Raw genomic sequence first — 17,864 nt, forward strand, 5'->3', positions numbered from 1 at the left:
TAAGACTTCCTGTCGACTGAAAAATATAGTCACAACCTGAAAGTAGAGAGTTATTTTATTTGGTGGGAATGTTTAGGACTCTTGAGCCCAGGAGACAGCATCGCAGTAGTTCTATGAAAACTGCTCTAAGGAGGCAGGAGGCGAAGCCAGCCTATATACAAGTTTGCAACAAAGGGAGCAAGCAGTCTGAAAATCAAAGATCGGGTATCAGGTTAAGAAATTTAGCATTCTATGCATGGCAAGATGCAAGCCTCTGGGCTCACTGAATCCCTCCCTTTCATATGCACCTCAGCCGTCTGGGGCCAATCCTGTTTCCTTGTCCACCTGGCTTCTTGCATTCCCCCAGCTCCTCAGCTATCACTGTTGGGGTGGCAGCCGGATCTCAGTTTGGGGAGCCCACATTCACATTTGGAGGCCAGAAATCGCTGATGGCTGTGACATTTCTTGCTTACTAATATGGCAGGAGATATTTTCATTTCACATTCTAATTGTTTAAATCACTGTAAATGTTTCTTTTATGTGGAATAAAATGTAATCCTAATCAACACAAACAGAAAATAAGTGACCTCTCTCCCTACATTAGCATGTGTATAATACTTATCCTAAATTCTTTATTTTTTTTAATCACAGATTGATAAATAAATTTTAAAAGAAGGAAGAAATAAATATTCAGGAAAATTTTTTAAATATACACAAACTCTTTGGAGATTCTGTTTTGCTCTGTTGATTTTATTGGTTGTTAGCTTTTCTTTTTTTTTTTTTTTGTCCTCCGTCAAACAGCTTTTTAACGTTATATGCAATATCCTGTTGTGGTGTGGGGTTTTTTTTTTTTGCTTTATTTTTTTTTTTTTTGGTCACACTCCCCTGTTTACAGGATCTTAGTTCCTGACACGGATCTAACTCCAGCCCCTTGCGGTAGAAGGAAGCACATAGTCCTAACCGCAGGACTGCCAGGAACTCCATGTATTCTTTATTTGTTTGTCTTAATGATGGTTAATTCTTTCACAACTTTCCCTCCGAATAGGGTCTATGTCCCTTTCCCTTTGAATCTGAGCAGCCTTGTGACTTGCTTATGACCAAAAGAATTCAGCAAAAAAGACTGCGTGATTTCCAAAGCTAGGTCAGCAAGGGCACTGCAACCTCAACCTCGTTTGCCTGAACATTTGCACTTGTCGCACTGAGCCAAGCTGTAAGAAATCCAACTACTCTCAGGCCACCATTCTGCAAGGCTGCCCCATGGAGAAAGATCCTGTAGAAATTTCTCGTCTTCAAATTCTTCTAGACCCTGAGCCAAACACAGGAGTAAGCAACATTTCGACCCCCAGCAACTGAGTCCCTCCTGGCATTTGAGTCTTTTCAGCAGAGGTCAGCCATCCTGGAGCAAAGACAAACTGTCCTCAGATAGATCTGTCCAAACTCCTCACCTACACAATTTGTTAGCAAAATAAAACAGTTACTTTACACTTTTGAATTTGGGTGGATTTTGTGTTGCAGAATAAGTAGCTACAACCCTGGAGAAAGTCATTCCTCACACATTTAGGAATATGTGAAAAGTTTTCCAAAATGAACACAGTGGCCCATCATAATGACCAAATAGGGTCCAAGAGGATGGCAGCAATAATAAAAGCAATATTGTACATTTATATTGCATCTTTGAGTCTATGGCATTCAGGACATTACAAATATGACTGCCTAACAACAAAAAAAAATACACAAAAACCCTGTTGTGTGTCTAGGTGTGCTGAAATTCACAAGAAAGATAGTGAGTTCAAACAACCAGAAATAAGAATCTAAACGCATCAGATAATGTTGAGCTTTCAAACACTCTTGAGATTTTAGTTTGGCAAACAGTATTCCTTTCCAGGGTATCTAACACTTACACTCCTCTTCCCTCTTCCCATTATAAAAACAGCCGCATCATTCTCATCATGATCATATTTATCTCAAGTCTTCAACCCAAATACTGAAGGTACAGACCATGAAAGATTTCTATATCATGTTATGCATTTCTCTTATTTTCCATGTTTAGTGATGCTTGATTTCATCTTTTCCCTTTGAGACTATAAATTTACTGAAATCAGAGCCAGTATCATAAAATTTTATCTATCAGTAAGATTATTACCCTTAGCTAAACTGAAATGGCCCATAGTTACAACACAATTCCATTGTTTGAACAATTTTCATTCTTCCTATTAAAAGGTTAAGACATACTTTCTAAATATTTTATTCTCTGAAGAATTTCCCTATGCTTTTTGTTATTATAGCAGCAGCATTTCTACAAAATGTTTGCAAAAAAAAAAAATGCCTGTGGGTATTTTGGTCTTTAATTATCTCCTTTTCCTGCATGGTTTGTCTTGTAGTTATAGATGAGACGTTGAAAGCAAAGTGTCATGAAAACCAGACTCACTGACAGTCATCCAACAATTTTCCTTTCAATTCTTTGAAACAAACTTGAAAATTATGAATTTTTTCTCAAATCCTGATATTGTCTTTCTCAAAAAAATCCACTACATCCTTCCAAAGGTTTTATTTACTGTCATATACAGACAGCTGGTATTCTCTCTAAGTTGCTCAGATTACTGTCAAAATTCACTCAATCCAGCCTAAAATTGTGAAGTTAACCTCCAAAAACTTTGTACTGAAAAACTGAATTGGAGTTTTCTGGTTTGTGCTAAGAATAAAAAGGTACAAAGTTCTACAATATGAGTACAGATTTTAAAGTGACTAGATGGCAGGAAAAAAATTTACAAGAATATCTGGCAAACTTATTTATGTTATTTACAAGTATTACAAAGATGTTTTTATTTTTCCTTCAGTTTTTACCAGAGTATTCTATAGGTTTGTGAATGCACACAAATATTGCCAAACTCAGTATGTTAGATCATTGTTTGAGGTTTCAGATTTCATATCAATGCTATCATTTTAATAAAATGTGGCTATTTATTAATGTTTTAATAATTGGTTAGTCACTACATATTTTAGTTTTCTTACATGCTTTAAATCAGTACAATGTCTTTAAAAGAGTTTTCCTTCTCATTCTTTAGAAAGAATTCTTCTCATTTCTTTAGAAAGAAATTCTAAAATATTTCCTCAAAGAGGATAATTTTTTACAAGCATAATTTATATGAAATTGATTCTCTTTGAGTGAAATGATATTTTTATCCCTTGCTTTGCATCTAAATTGATTTCCAAAATATCAAATGTCCTGTGCTTTGTAATGTTGTTGGCTTCCCATTAAGTTCGTATGTTGGCATGACACTTAAATTTAAAAAACATAACAAAATATACTATTATATTTCATGACCTTGTATTTCAGAAAGCAAAATGATAAGTAATTAAGGAGTGGACAAACCTTTGGACAGTTATTCAATTTTTTAGCAGTTTTGTTATAATGGTTAGGGTAGTCAGTACTCTTGAGATCTGAGTGCTGTGTAATGGGAACGTATTTATTAGGTTTCTGTTGAGGGTCTTCTGGTGCTTTATAAGAAAAGGCAAATTGCTTTCATTGAGACAGTGCATAGAACAACACAATAACATTCCCTTATGACAAATGCCCTAACTTCCAGAAATGTTAGAGAAATTCCAGATGCTGCAAAAAAAAAAAAACACAACCAAAACCAAACACTTTAAGTTCATGCACAATAAGAAAATTAAAATGGTGATTTCTGCCTGGATTTATAAGATTTTTCAAATATTCTTCTCAAGTTCTTAATCCACCCACACCCACTAACCATGACCCCACATTTTTATTATTGCAAACTGTTCCTATGTACTTTATGTCTAGACACATCGAACTCCAGTCCACTGTACTTACTATCTGTCTGTTGCAATAAAATTTGAAGTTATCCAGGGCAGGGACAATTTTTTTTTAAACCTATATTCACATCAACTAACAGAATGTCTGAAATTAAGATATGAGAAAGAATGGAATAGAGTGAAGTGGAATAAAATTACTTCACTGAGAGGCATGATAAAATAAGTCTGTATGAAAGTATCGTCATGATCACAGGTGTCTGCAAAATACATGCTAGGAAGTTTCTTAATGATTCACCTTCACCAAAAATCACAAAATCTGGTAATTTGAATGATAATTGAAAACACAATTAATGCTACCACTCCTTTATATTGTTTAGACATTAAATTTCACAAATATGATTAGCAATATGAAAAGGACAACACTGATTACTTTCTAGAGTTGCACAACTTGCTTCCACACTGCCCTTCAGGGATTTTTAAAAAGATAAAATTATGGGTCAACTTGATAATCGTAGTGAAAATAACATACACATAGAGCTAATCAGCTTAATAATTGTTTATTTTGGTAAAATAAATTAGACCTCTGCAATTGTAGCAAAGGCCTACAGGGAGATAAAGCCACTACACATTGCAACTTGAAAGGCTAACTGCAAATATAAATGCTGGCCATGACATAAAGTCAGTAAGTTCTTACCAAAGGGTCAGCAGAATTTAGAAAATATAGGTTTCAGGTGAACTCAGACTTACCCATCCTTCCCAAACTGCAAAAAAATGGATACTAGTGCTCTGCTGACAAATTCAGGATGTGGCTGAATTTTTATCAGTTGTTATGTTATTCAGTTCATTCCATTAAAATGAAGCGTATGCAATGCCATAACAGTTTGGAAATAAAAAGAAAAATAAATAGGACCTAATTAAACTTAAAAGCTTTTTCACAGTAAAGGAAACTATGAGCAAGTTGCAAAGACAACCCTCAGAATGGGAGAAAATAATGGCAAACAAAACAACTGACAAAGAATTAATCTCTAAAATATACACGCAGCTCACCAGGAAAACAAACAACCCAATCAAAAAGTAGGCAGAAGACAGAAAGTGATGTTTCTCCAAAGAAGACATACAGATGGCTAATAAATACATGAAAAGATGCTCAACATTGCTCATTATTAGAGAAATGCAAATCAAAACCACAATGAAGTATCATCTCACACTGGTCAGAATGACCATCAGCAAAGAGTCTACAAACAGTAAATGCCGGAGAAGCTATGGAGAAAAGAGAGCCCTGTTACACTGTTGATGGGAATGCAAACTGATATAACCACTAATAACAATGTGAAGATTCATTCCTTAAAAAAAAACTAGGAATAAAAATACCATGTAATCCAGCAATCCCACTACTGGGTACATATCCTGAGGAAACCAGAATTGAAAAAGACACATGTGCCACGATATTCATTGCAGCACTATTGACAATAGCTATGAGAGGGAAGCAACCTAGATGTCTATCGGCAGATGAATGGATAAGGAAGTTGTGGTATATATACCCAATGGAATATTACTCAGCCATAAAAAGGAACGATCTGAGATGAACCTAAAACCCATTATACAGAATGAGGTAACTCAGAAAGAGAACAATACTGTATACTAATGCATATGTATGGAATCTAGAAAGATGCCACCAACAACACTACATCCAGGTCAGCCAAGGAGACCCAGATGTAAAGAACAGAATTTTGGACTCGGTGGGAGAAGGAGAGAGTGGGATGATTTGAAAGAAAAGCCCTGAAACATATACATCATCATATTTAAAATAGATAGTCATTGGGAATTTGATGTATGACGCAGCGCAACCAAAGCCAGTGCTCTGACAACCTGGATGGATGGGGTGGGGGGGGGGTGGGAGGGGAACATAGGTTGGAGGGGCAAACGTGTGCCTATGACTGATTCGTACTGACGTGTGGCAAAACCGTACTGTAAAGTAATTATCCTCCAATTAAATAAATTATTTTTTTTTAATGTAGTAGTGTTTAAAGTGAAAATGAAGTCGCTCAGTCATGTCCAACTCTTGCGATCCCATTGACTGTAGCCTACCAGGCTCCTCTGTCCATGGGATTTTCCAGGCAAGAATACTGGAGTGGGTTGCCATTTTCTTTTCCAGGAGATCTTCCAGACCCAGGGATGGAATCCAGGTATCCTGCATTTACCATCTGAGCCACCAGGGAAGTCTTATTAGTGTTTAAGCTTTCCCCTTATTCACCTAGCTAAAAAGATTTCTGAGAACAGCTCATTCTATCTCTTTTGCTCCCCACCCCTTTTCTCCTGAAATCAACTCTTTCTGGCTCTAAATGTAAAGCTAAATAGGATCAGGAGAGACAGAAGGAAACTAGGTTTACAGAGTTAGAGATGGGGGTAATTTCTCAGAGAATGTGGGGTGAGAAGAGGCTTGGGAGTTTGTTGCATAAGGAAAATACAGAGGGAAGAATTTTTTAAGTGTTACTGTCTTATTCTTAATCTTCCCCACCCTGGCCCCTTCACTGTTTGGAGAATCCAGTAAAGAACTCAGAGTGTGAAGGACTGTGAAGCTCATGTTTTAAGGATTACATGACATAAATAAAGCTCAGAGGGCTTACATATTCAGAATTCACCAAGATTCACCAGGGCACAGCAGATCCTGCAAGACTTCTAAAGAGGCAGGGTTACATTACGAAAAGAAACGCATGCTATGGCGTCAAACAAACAAGCCTGACACCTGTTTCTTCCACTTACTCACCGTGTACTCTTGAGCATGTTACTCTCCTCTGGTAATAATACTGACAAGGCAGGATTTTATAGAAAGAACTCAGCACCTGGTATGTAATCAGTTGGTTGTTGTAAATGCATATTCATTCAAACTGTGAATTATCAATTGTCGATAATAATACCCTTATGTCATTTGCTCACTGAACCTTTTGCCAGTTACTGAAAACAATGCATTCTTCAGGAGTATAATTAATAACACACCATATAGCATTTGCCGTTTATAAAGCACTTTAAAAAAATTAATATAATCCTTACCACAACTCAGTTAGGTGTACCTCAGTATTAATGCCCCAACAAATAAACTGACCCTCAAAGAAGTGCAAAGCCAGCCAGCAACCGATAGGGTTGAAGTTTGAATCCAGATCACCTGGACCTCGTTCCTGTGTTATTTCATTGTTACAATAAGGTTGTATGATGCAAAATATAGCAAAGATAGAGCACAAGTTCCTTAAGAAGAAGACAATCTACAGCAAGGGGGTCTATACCCAAGATATTCATATCAGAATATGAAGAGCCCCACTTCAAGAAATTTTTGACACAATCACTGGCATATTCTCTAAATTGAAAGGAAGTGTCATTCCATCTGTCCAGAGGAAATATGCAGCTCCAACGAACAGGAGCTTTTGCTTTAAGGAGGTAAACATCAGTGACCTCATTACTGCTTCTACGCCTAACCCAAGTTCCCCAATCTCTTCTCTGCCTGGCTAACCTGTCTCCTCCAGGAAACTTTGCTTATTCTTGGCCCCACCCCAGGCGAAGTCAGAGGTCTCATCTCTATCTTCTCACATATTTTGCACACCTCCATCATAGCCCTCACATATACTAGAATGCAATCTCAATGAGGTTTTTTGTCTAGTTCACCAGTGTGTTCCTACCATCTATTAACAGAACAGTGCCAGGCGTATCAAATGGCTCAATGAACATGCATAGAATAAATGAATTCACTGCTTTTGAATGGTTGAATGTCTAGATCACCAGCATAAACATTCTTTAAGAGTAGAGGTTCCTCTATATATACTCAGGCCCTGGAATAGACTTTAGCATACCCAAATATTTCTTATGGGTTTGTTAAATAATACCTATTTAGCACCAGGCACTTAGTCCTTCTGTATAATCACCCGTGTATTTCCCATCATACTCTAGAAGGTAGGTAATATTGTCCTGTCCATTTCACAAATGAGGAAACTCAGGCACAAAACACGTTAAGCAGCTGCATGAAGTCACACAGTTGAAAAGTGGCTGGAAAGACCAGAAGTGCAATCCAGGCAGTCCAGCTCCAGAGTCCACATTCTTAACCAGTGCGCTCTATTAAATGCACACATACATAAACATGCCTACAAAATGAAGAGACAATGACGATACATCCAGTGATGGGAAACTGTAGATGAGGTAGCTGTTAATTTGACCGGGGGATGATGGAAGTCTTCATATTATAAGCAACATTTGAGTCCCTCATTGAAGGCTGAAGTTCAACAGGCAGTAAATAAAGTATTTAGTGCTGATGTTTATTACAAACAACATTATCTACTTGTAATCTAAACATTTAACAGTGTTTTTATTTACCAACAATATGAGCTTCACTATTTTTCACTTCTTTGGTCATATCTACTATGAAGCATATCTCACATTTTTTTCTATTCTCCTTGCAAAAGACAGTCTTTGGGGAAATGCAAGCCTTTATCTTTGTGAAGTAGTTTGCCTTTGCTGATACTCATGAAATGAACTAGAACTGAGCTGGAAAATATGAAGTAATTTTTCTTCTCTACTTCATAAGATATACTTTGGCTTTCAATTCAGAAGAGCTTGACACTGTAAACTGACTACTCAGGGGACCACGAATCCATCTTACAAGGTTCACGTCTGGTTTTGCCAAACTTCCATTTGAGACCATGCCCAGACCTCAAAGGAGTCATAAGAAGGGAATAACAGGAAAAGGGTGATGGAAATGTGGCCTAATGTGTCCAGGGAATGTGATAGGAAAATGGGAGTCATAGGAATGATGTGGAGCTGAGCTAACACCACCACGGCAACATCAGGTATCAAGTTCCCCAAAAGGTTCTTACTAGAGATTAGACTTGCTAGAGCTGATCTGCCCCCCTGCACCCCTCAGCATACTCAGTCAAACAAGACTTAGATTGCAAGTGCACAGCTGCTAAGCTTGCAAAGGAGCCAAGAAACAAATGTGGAAAACATCTGCAAGCATGTCACTCAAAAAAAAACCTTGAGGTAAGTTAACTCTAAATGTGTCAAAGTTAGAACTAAGTGGACAAATAAATGTCATGTGATTTTACCCAGTTTCTGAATTGTGTGAGGAAGAAATAATATACCTAGCTTTCTCTCTGAAAAGCTATTCATAGTTCCTTTCCATTCCAGAGATCACTACTTGAATGTTTCTGACATTTGCAACCAAATCTCCAAGAAACAAAGTTACTGCATTTCAGTTTGCTATCCTAAAAGAAACATTTTATCCCTCATTGTACTATGCAGCATCAGTCTATATTCTCTCAGAGTAAGATCACACATTTATGCCCTGCTGCTGCTGCTGCCAAGTCACTTCAGTCGTGCCCGACTCTGTGCGACCCCATACACAGCAGCCCACCAGCAGCCCTCCTCTGTCCCTGGGATTCTCCAGGCAAGAATACTGGAGTGGGTTGCCATTTTCTTCTCCATTTATGCCCTAAATACCTGCAAAAACAGTAATGAAACACACACAAGATCATCTCTAGATTACTTTAAATATGTAATGCCATGTAAATGCGGTGTAAGTAGTTGCATGTGGAAAATTCAAGTTCTGCTTTTGGAACTTTCCAGAATGTTTTTTAGAATATCTGCAATTGATTGTTGGTTGATATCATCAATGTAGAACCCACAGATCCAAAGGGCCAGTTATACAGTATATATAGTATGGAAACCAAGAAAGAAAAAAATAAACCAAGAACAAACTGACATTGACAAATTGCTGAGTGCAGAAGTGACTACTTTAGTATGTTAATTATCCTAACAGGGAGAATAATGCAAAGATTTCACTAGTATTATTTACCTAGTAAAAACCTGAAGAGTTCAAGACCATCATTTTTTAAGCAGACGTGAACTCATACATCTTTGTAAATATTATGATAATAATTTGCAATACTTCATAGTCTTCAAATGTCTCTTATTTCATCCTCACTAGTCCATAAGACAGGTGAAAACATGTATTACAGGTGAGAAAGTGACTTACTTAAAACTATTCAGTTATTCTTTTATTCAGCAAATATTAAGGAAGCATCTGCTATATTTCAAGTGCTGCTTGACACAGGTGATAAACAGGCTATGTCCTTGCTCTCCAGGAGCTTACCTCCTAAATAATTTCAGACAAGAGAAACGGAATAAAGACAAACTGTGATGTGAGAAAGCAACTGCAGATTGGTGCATCTTCACAGAGGACAAGAGTGAGGGTCATGGAAAGTCTCATTGAGGAGAGAGCAGCTGAGCTGAGGTCTGAGTGATGAGAGGGGACCATAGGTACATGGATACGGGAAAGAGGATTCCAGGAAGAAAAAACAACAAAGTCACATAATTATTATATAATGTGGTAGAAAACTGAACTCAGTCTTCTACTGTTTCCATGATATCATGCCCCCTCTTTTTACTTGGTAGATTACAAACTATGACTGAATAATAAAGCAATAAAACAATGAGTAATAAAACACCCAAGGTCACATTAAGACTATCATAATAAAACACCTATTTGCAATTTTTAAAAAATCACCATTGATTTTGTTAATGTGTTCCAGGAAAGATGTAAATATCTTTCATTTTAATCAACATAAGATCATTATAATAGAGAACAACATCATTGTTTTCAAGAAGGTTCATATTTGATATTTAAATGTAATTGTTGTCATTCAAAGCATTTTAATCAATTTATCTTAATTTGTAGTTCAGTAGCCCAAGAATAAATATACAGAGCTCAGGTAAAAAAAAAAAAAAAATAGTGTTCTTGTTGTGAACCTAAAACTGCTCTAAAAATAAAATTATTTTAAAAATTAAGTAACATATAACATTACCAATAAAAGATTTAATTCTTCAAAAAAAATCTTAATGTGAGATTCAAGAGAGTATAGGACTCTATAATCTAAAAGCTTCATACAACTGCTAAATTAAAGGATTTGGCAAACACATAGAGAGTAAATCCCCAAAATAAACATTTTTATTGCTTTTTTATAATATCATAAACATTTAAGCTAAAGAAGCTATATATATAATTTAAGTAAAAATAATCCAGTTTGAATTCTTTGGGTTCAAATCAGAACTTGTCTTCAAACAGAAAAGGAAACTCAACATGTAATTATATTCAAAATCAAGTGTCAAAAGCATATAATAAGAAATACCAAAATCAGAGGTTCTAAGAAGACAACACAGTGTAATAGATAGAGGTCTAGACTGGGAGTAAGTAGATTTGGCTTCTCTTTTGACTTTGAGTAGACAGACATGAGACCTTAGAAAATTAACCTTCTTAAATCTCAGTTTTCTCATCTATAAAATGGATCAATAGATATTTTTCTGGCTCTCTATTACATTGGTTGTTTTGCGAACCAACTGAAATAATATGTCAAATGATTTTCAAAATACAATATTACCCAATATAAACAAAGAAAAAATGATGACTTTCTCCCACCCATACAGTCATCCTTCTCCTAAAAACATTACCTGAAACCTGGGCTTCAGTCTTGGATCCATCACCACTTGAAGAGAAAAATATATTGGCATATTTTTGTTGAAGCTTATCTACAAAAATCAGGAGTTGCACATGAAATTATAAAACTTATACATTTCTACTTTGTAATGCATGTTTAAAGATCTTCACTAATTAAAGCAGAATGAGTAGAGAAATTCATTTGCAATTTTAAAATGTTGGATTTTTTTTAAATCTTTACAAGATTTTTCAACTTTCTGTACTCACCATTTTATTTTATTTTTTATTAATTTATATAGGGTGTGTTGCTTTACAGTGTTAAGTTTCTGATGTACTGCAAAGTGAATCAGCTATTTGTTCACATATATCCCCAGTTTTGAGGATCCCCTTCCAGTTGAGGTCACCACAGAGCACTGAGTAGATTGCCCTGTGCTACACAGTAGCTTCTCATTTGTTATCTATTTTATAGTAGCAACAGTGTAAATACGTCACTCCCAATCTCCCAGTTTATTGCACAAACCCTTTCCCCCCGGCATCCATCCATTTGTTCTCTCATCTATTCTCTGTTTTCGCTTTGCAAATGAGATCATCTTTACCACTTTTCTGGATTCCACGTACATGTGTCAGTGTACGATATTTGTTTTTCTCTTTTTGATTTCACTCCATATGACAGACTCTAGCTCCATCCACATCTCTGCAAATGGCACAGTTCTGTTCCTTTTAAAGGCTGAGTAACATTCCACTGTGCATACGTACCACATCTTCTGTACCCATTCCTCTCTTGATGGACATTTAGATTGCTTCTATGTCCTGGCTGATGTAAATAGTGCTGCAAGGGACACTGGGGGGCATGTATCTTTAAGAATGATGGCCATTCTCTGGGTTTATCCCCAAGAGTGAATTGCTAGGTAATATGGTAATTCTATTTTTAGTTTTTTTAGAAACCTCCATACTGTTCTCTATAGTGGCCATCTTAACTCACATTTCCACTAACAACGTAAGAGACCTCACTTTTCTATACACCCTCTCTAGGTTTTATTGTTTGTAGATGTTTTGATGACAGCTATTCAGACCAATGTGAGGTTATACCTCATTTTAGTTTTGATTTGCATTCAGTGGCACTAGTAGTAAAGAACCTGCCTGCCAATGAGGAGACGTAAGAGACACAGATTTGATCCTGGGTCAGGAAGATCCCCTGAAGGAGGGCATGGCAACCCACTCCAGTATTCTTGCCTGGAGAATCCCATGGACAGAGGAGCTGGTGGGCTACAGTCCAAAGGGTTGCAAACATTGGACACAACTGAAGCAACTTAACACACACAATAATTAGTGATGCTAAGCTTATATGGGCTTCCCTCATGGCTCAGTTGGTAAAGAATCCACCTGCAAAACAGGAGACCCCAGGTTGATTCCTGGGTCGGTAAGATCTGCTGGAGAAGGGATAGGATACCCATTCCACTTTCCTTGGGCTTCCCTTGTAATTCAAGCTTCTCTGATAGCTCAGTTGTTAAAGAATCTGCATGCAATGCAGAAGGCCCCAGTTCGATTCCTGGGTTGGGAAGATCCCCTGGAGAAGAGATAGGCTACCCTCTCCAGTATTCTTGGGCTTTCCTTGTAGCTCAGCTGGTAAAGAATCCGCCTGCAATATGGGAGACCTGGGTTCGATTCCTGAGTTGGGAATATCCCTTGGAGAAGGGAAAAGCTACCCACTCCAATATTCTGGCCTGGGGAATTCCATGGACTGTATAGTCCATGAGATTACAAAGAGTCAGACATGACTGAGCAACTTTCACTTTCAAGCTCAGACAGTAAAGAATCTGCCTGCAATGCTGGAAATCTGGGTTTGATCCCTGGGTCAGAAAGATCCCCTATAGAAGGGAACGGCAACCCACTCCAGTATTCTTGCCTGGTGAATGTCATGGACGAGGAGACTTGCAGGTTATAGTCTATGGGGTCACAAAGAGTTGGACGCAAATGAGAGATTAATACACAGGCATCGTTCCGTGTGTTTGTTAGCCATCTCATGTCTTCTTTGGAGATATATCTATTTAGGTCTTCTGTCCATATTTTGATTTATTTTTTGAGCTGCATGAGCTGTTTATATAGTTTTGAAGATTAATCACTTGCCAATTGCTTCATTTGCAAATACTTTCTTCCATTCTGATGGTTGTCTTTTGGTCTTGTTTATGGTTCCCCTTGCTGTGCAAAAGTTTTTAAATTTAATTGGTCTCATTTGTTTGTTTACTTTTTATTACTCTAGGAGATGGGTCAAAAGCAATCTTTCAGAGATTTGTGCCAAAGAGTATTCTATCTGTGTTTTCCTCTAAGAGTTTTACACCGTATGGCTTTGTATTCAGGTATGTTGGGGAAATTAACAGTAATTTCGATTAGGCATCAGAGGCCACGATAAGCTTTTGACTGAAAAAAATCACTGAAGGAAGTTATGTACCAAACTGCTGACTAGAAGAAACAGCGCAATAGCACCGCACACAAAAATAAACCCAAAATGGATTATAAAGACTTAAATGTAAGGCCAGAAACTATAAAAGTCTTAGAGGAAACCATAAATCTGACATAAATCACAGCAGGATCCTCTACAACCTTCCTCCTGTAGGAACAAAAACAAAAAGATAAACAAGCAAATGAGACCTAATTAAACCTTAAAGCCTTTGCACAGCAACGTATTAGTTGCTCAGTCATGTCCGACTTTTTGCAACCGCACGGACTGTGGCCTGCCAGGCTCCTCTGTCCATGGGATTCTCTAGCCAAAAATACTGGAGTGGGTTGCCATTTCCTCCTCCAGGCAAAGGAAACTATAAACAAAGTGAAAAGACAACCCTCAGACTGTGAGAAAATATTAGCAAATGAGATAACTGACAAAGAATTAACTTCCAAAATATACAAGCAGCTCACGCAGCTCAATACCAGAAAAATAACCCAATCAAAAAGTGGACAGAAGACCTAAACAGACATTGCTCCAAAGAAGACATACAGATGGTAAATAAACACATGAAAAGATGCTCAACATCATTCATTATTAGAGAAATGCAAATCAAACCTACAAAGAGGTATCACCTCACACAGGTCAGAATGCTGCTGCTGCTGCTGCTAAGTCGCTTCAGTCATGTCCGACTCTGTGCGACCCTATAGACGGCAGCCCACCAGGCTCCGCCGTCCCTAGGATTCTCCAGGCAAGAATACTGAAGTGGGTTGCCATTTCCTTCTCCAGTGCATGAAAGGGAAAAGTTAAAGTGAAGTCGCTCAGTCGTGTCCAACTCTTAGCGACCCCATGGACTATAGCCTACCAGGCTCCTCCGTCCATGGGATTTTCCAGGCAAGAGTACTGGAGTGGGGTGCCATTGCCTTCTCCACAGGTCAGAATGGCCATCATCAAAAAATCTAGAAGCAATAAAAGTTGGAGAGGTTGTGAAGAAAAGGAAACCCTCTTGCATCGTTCAAGGGAATGTAAATTGATACAGCCACTAGGGAGAACAGTATGAAGACTGCTTAAAAAAAATAGGGATAAAACTACCGTATGACCCAGCAATCCTATTCCTGGGCTTATACCCTAAGGAAACCATAACTGAAAATGACACATATACCCCAATGTTCATTGCAGCACTGTTTTCAATAGCTAGGTCATGGAAGCAACTTAAACATCCAACCATCTCGTCCTCTGTTGTCCCTTTCTCCTCTTGTCTTCAATCTTTCCCAGCATTGGGGTCTTTTCCAATGAGTTAGTTCTTCACATCAGGTGGCCAAAGTATTGAAGTTTCAGCTTCAGCATCAGTCCTTCCAGTGAATATTCAGGACTGATCTCCTTTAGGATGGACTGGTTGGATCTCCTTGCAGTCCAAGGGACTCTCAAGAATCTTCTCCAACACCACAGTTCAAAATCATCAATTCTTCAGCACTCAGCTTTCTTTATGGTTCAACTCTCACATCCATACATGACTACTGGAAAAACCATAGCTTTGACTAGATGGACTTTTGTTGGCAAAGTTATATATCTTCTTTTTAATATGCTATCGAGGTTTGTCATAGCTTTTCTTCCAAGGAGCAAGTGTCTTTTAATCTCATGGCTGCAGTCACCATCTGCAGCGATTTTGGAGCCCAAAAAAATAAAGTCTGTCTCTGTTTCCGTTGTTTCCCCATCTATTTGCCATGAAGTGATGGGACCAGATGCCATGATCTTGGTTTTCTGAATGCTGAGCTTTAAGCCAGCTTCTTCATTCTCCTCTTTCACTTTCATCAAGAGGCTCTCTGGTTCCTCTTTGCTTTCTGCCATGAGGGTGGTGTCATTTTCATATCTGAGGTTATTGATATTTCTCCTGGCAATCTTGATTCCAGCTTGTGATTCATCCAGCCCAGCATTTCGCATGATGTACTCTGCATATGTTAAATAAGCAGGGTGACAATATACAGCCTTGACTTACTCCTTTCCCGATTACCAAATGTAAAACAGATAGCTGGTGGGAATTTGCTCTATGATACAGGGATCTCAAACCCAGTGCTCTGTAGCAACCTAGTGGGGTGAGATAGAGTAGGGGAAGGGAGGGTACTTCAAGAGGGAGGGGACATCTGTATGCCTATGGCTGATTGATGTTGATATATGGCAGAAACCAACACACAGTATTTTGAAGCAATTATCCTCCAATTCAAAATGAAAAACTTTAAAAGAAAAAGAAAACACAAATAGCAAACTATAAAAGAAAACAAAAGCAAAGAGGATATAACAAACACTTAAAAATATTCAAAAAATAAACAAAATAAGAAAAAGAGCACAAACCCAAAAAAGTTACAGTAAAACTAGAAAAAAATATTTTAAAAATTAAAAAAATAATAATAATAACCACAATACCAAATCTAGGTTGGCTTCTGGACCATCTGTGGCCACTGTGGGGTCAGCTCAGACTCTGATTTGATCCAAGTCACTGTGTACTTGCCCCCAGTGTCCACAGTTGCTGTAGCTTGACCCGTCTCAGGGGTGGGAATACCCATCTGCTCAGATATTCCGCAGACACAGGATTGACCAAGAGGATCACAGGAATTTAACCCATGGCTTTTGCAGCTACATGGAGAGATTTCCATTCCTCTTCCTTCCCTGCATCAGCCCTAGTGCTCAACTTTGGCTTTGACGCCACCCTCGGGTATCTGTTCCCTGCCCAAGTGAGAGGGAAGGAAAGCAGTGACTGGCTGGGGCACACCTAACCAGGCCCGAGAAGGACAGGGGTGCCACAACCAGGGTGTAGACCAGCAGGCCGTTGCAACAGACTGGGGCAGGGTCACTCTGGTGGGAACCACTCCTGGCGCCGAAGGAGGCGGGGGCTGGTGTGTGGGCAGCCCCAGCCCTTGTGCACCACTCCAAGAGGCACCTCCTGTCCTGGGTAGACCGTGTTTCCTCAGGAGCATTCCCGGCATGGAGCCCCGGAATCCCGTCCTTTCTGCCCCATCCCCACGGCCAACAGCGGTCCTCTCCAAGAATCTGCCTTCCCAGCTCCAAGCTTGAGCGCACAGCTGCACACGGCACCGATGCACCCCCATCTCAGACAAGGGAGCCCAGGGCTGATTCCCAGAGAGGCTTTGAGATTGGCAGCAGCAAGTACCCCAGGGCCTACAAGGGCAGAAGAGGTCCTGGCTGGAGGATCAGACAAGTCTCCCCAGTCGGGTGCCTATGCCAGAGCCCAGGGGGGTCTGAAGAAGCCAGAGGATGCCTGCCCTTCACGTTCCATTCAGCAATGGTGCCTGGCTTCCACAATACCCCAGGCTTTTTCTGCAAACTTCCATACTTGTGGAGCTCCTTGCTCCTGTCCCTTCAGGCTCTCTTTTCACAGCCAGCAGCTGGTCCCTCCCGAGGTCATGGTCCAAACCCCTCTTTCCAGCACCCAACCACCCTCCAGGACAGGAGACTCAGCCTGGGGTGCACAGGGCTGCCGCACAGACCAGACAGACTTCGTCCTGCTTTCCACAGACCATCTATGGCAATCTCCTTTGATCCCCTAAAGATCTCTTTCTGTCTCAGCTGATTCCCTACCATGAGGGTCTTTTTTTTTCCTGAGTGCAGGGACCTCTCCACATTCAGCTTCCTGCCGAAGTTGCTGGTCCATTTTGTGGCTCCTCTTGTCTTTTTATCTTTCTTTCGTCCTATCCGGTTTCAAGAGGATTTTTCTTATCCTTTTAGGCGTCCAATGTCTTCCACAAATGTTCAGCAGGGGCTCTGTGAGAACTGTTCCATTTGTAAATATATCCTTGGTGCACTTTTGAGGAGAGACCAATTCCACGTCCTCCTGGTCCACCATCTTGACTTCTCTCAACATTTCTTTGAAAAAGAATGTTGCTTATTTACTATATGCAATTATGATTAAGAGTGAACCTGCTTGTTTTATTATTTTGTCCCCCTCCGAATTCTGTGCACTGTATAAGTCACTCTCATGCCCCATTACCTGGAAAGAAGTGCCTTAGAATACACAACGAAGCATCTCTCAGAGGTGCCTGACTTCAGCAAGCAGCAAGTCACTGTTTCCTCTGTTTCAAATGGAAATCAGTATTACACTTAGATGACTGGACAATAGTGTCAGCTGTCATCAGTCTTTCACGGAAAACATTCAAAACTAAATTAGAATCTGTTGTTGCC

The sequence above is a fragment of the Giraffa tippelskirchi genome, chromosome 6, assembly GCF_054371585.1.
Source record: "Giraffa tippelskirchi isolate mGirTip1 chromosome 6, T2T-mGirTip1v1.2.pri, whole genome shotgun sequence".
NCBI classification, from domain to species: Eukaryota; Metazoa; Chordata; class Mammalia; order Artiodactyla; family Giraffidae; genus Giraffa; species Giraffa tippelskirchi.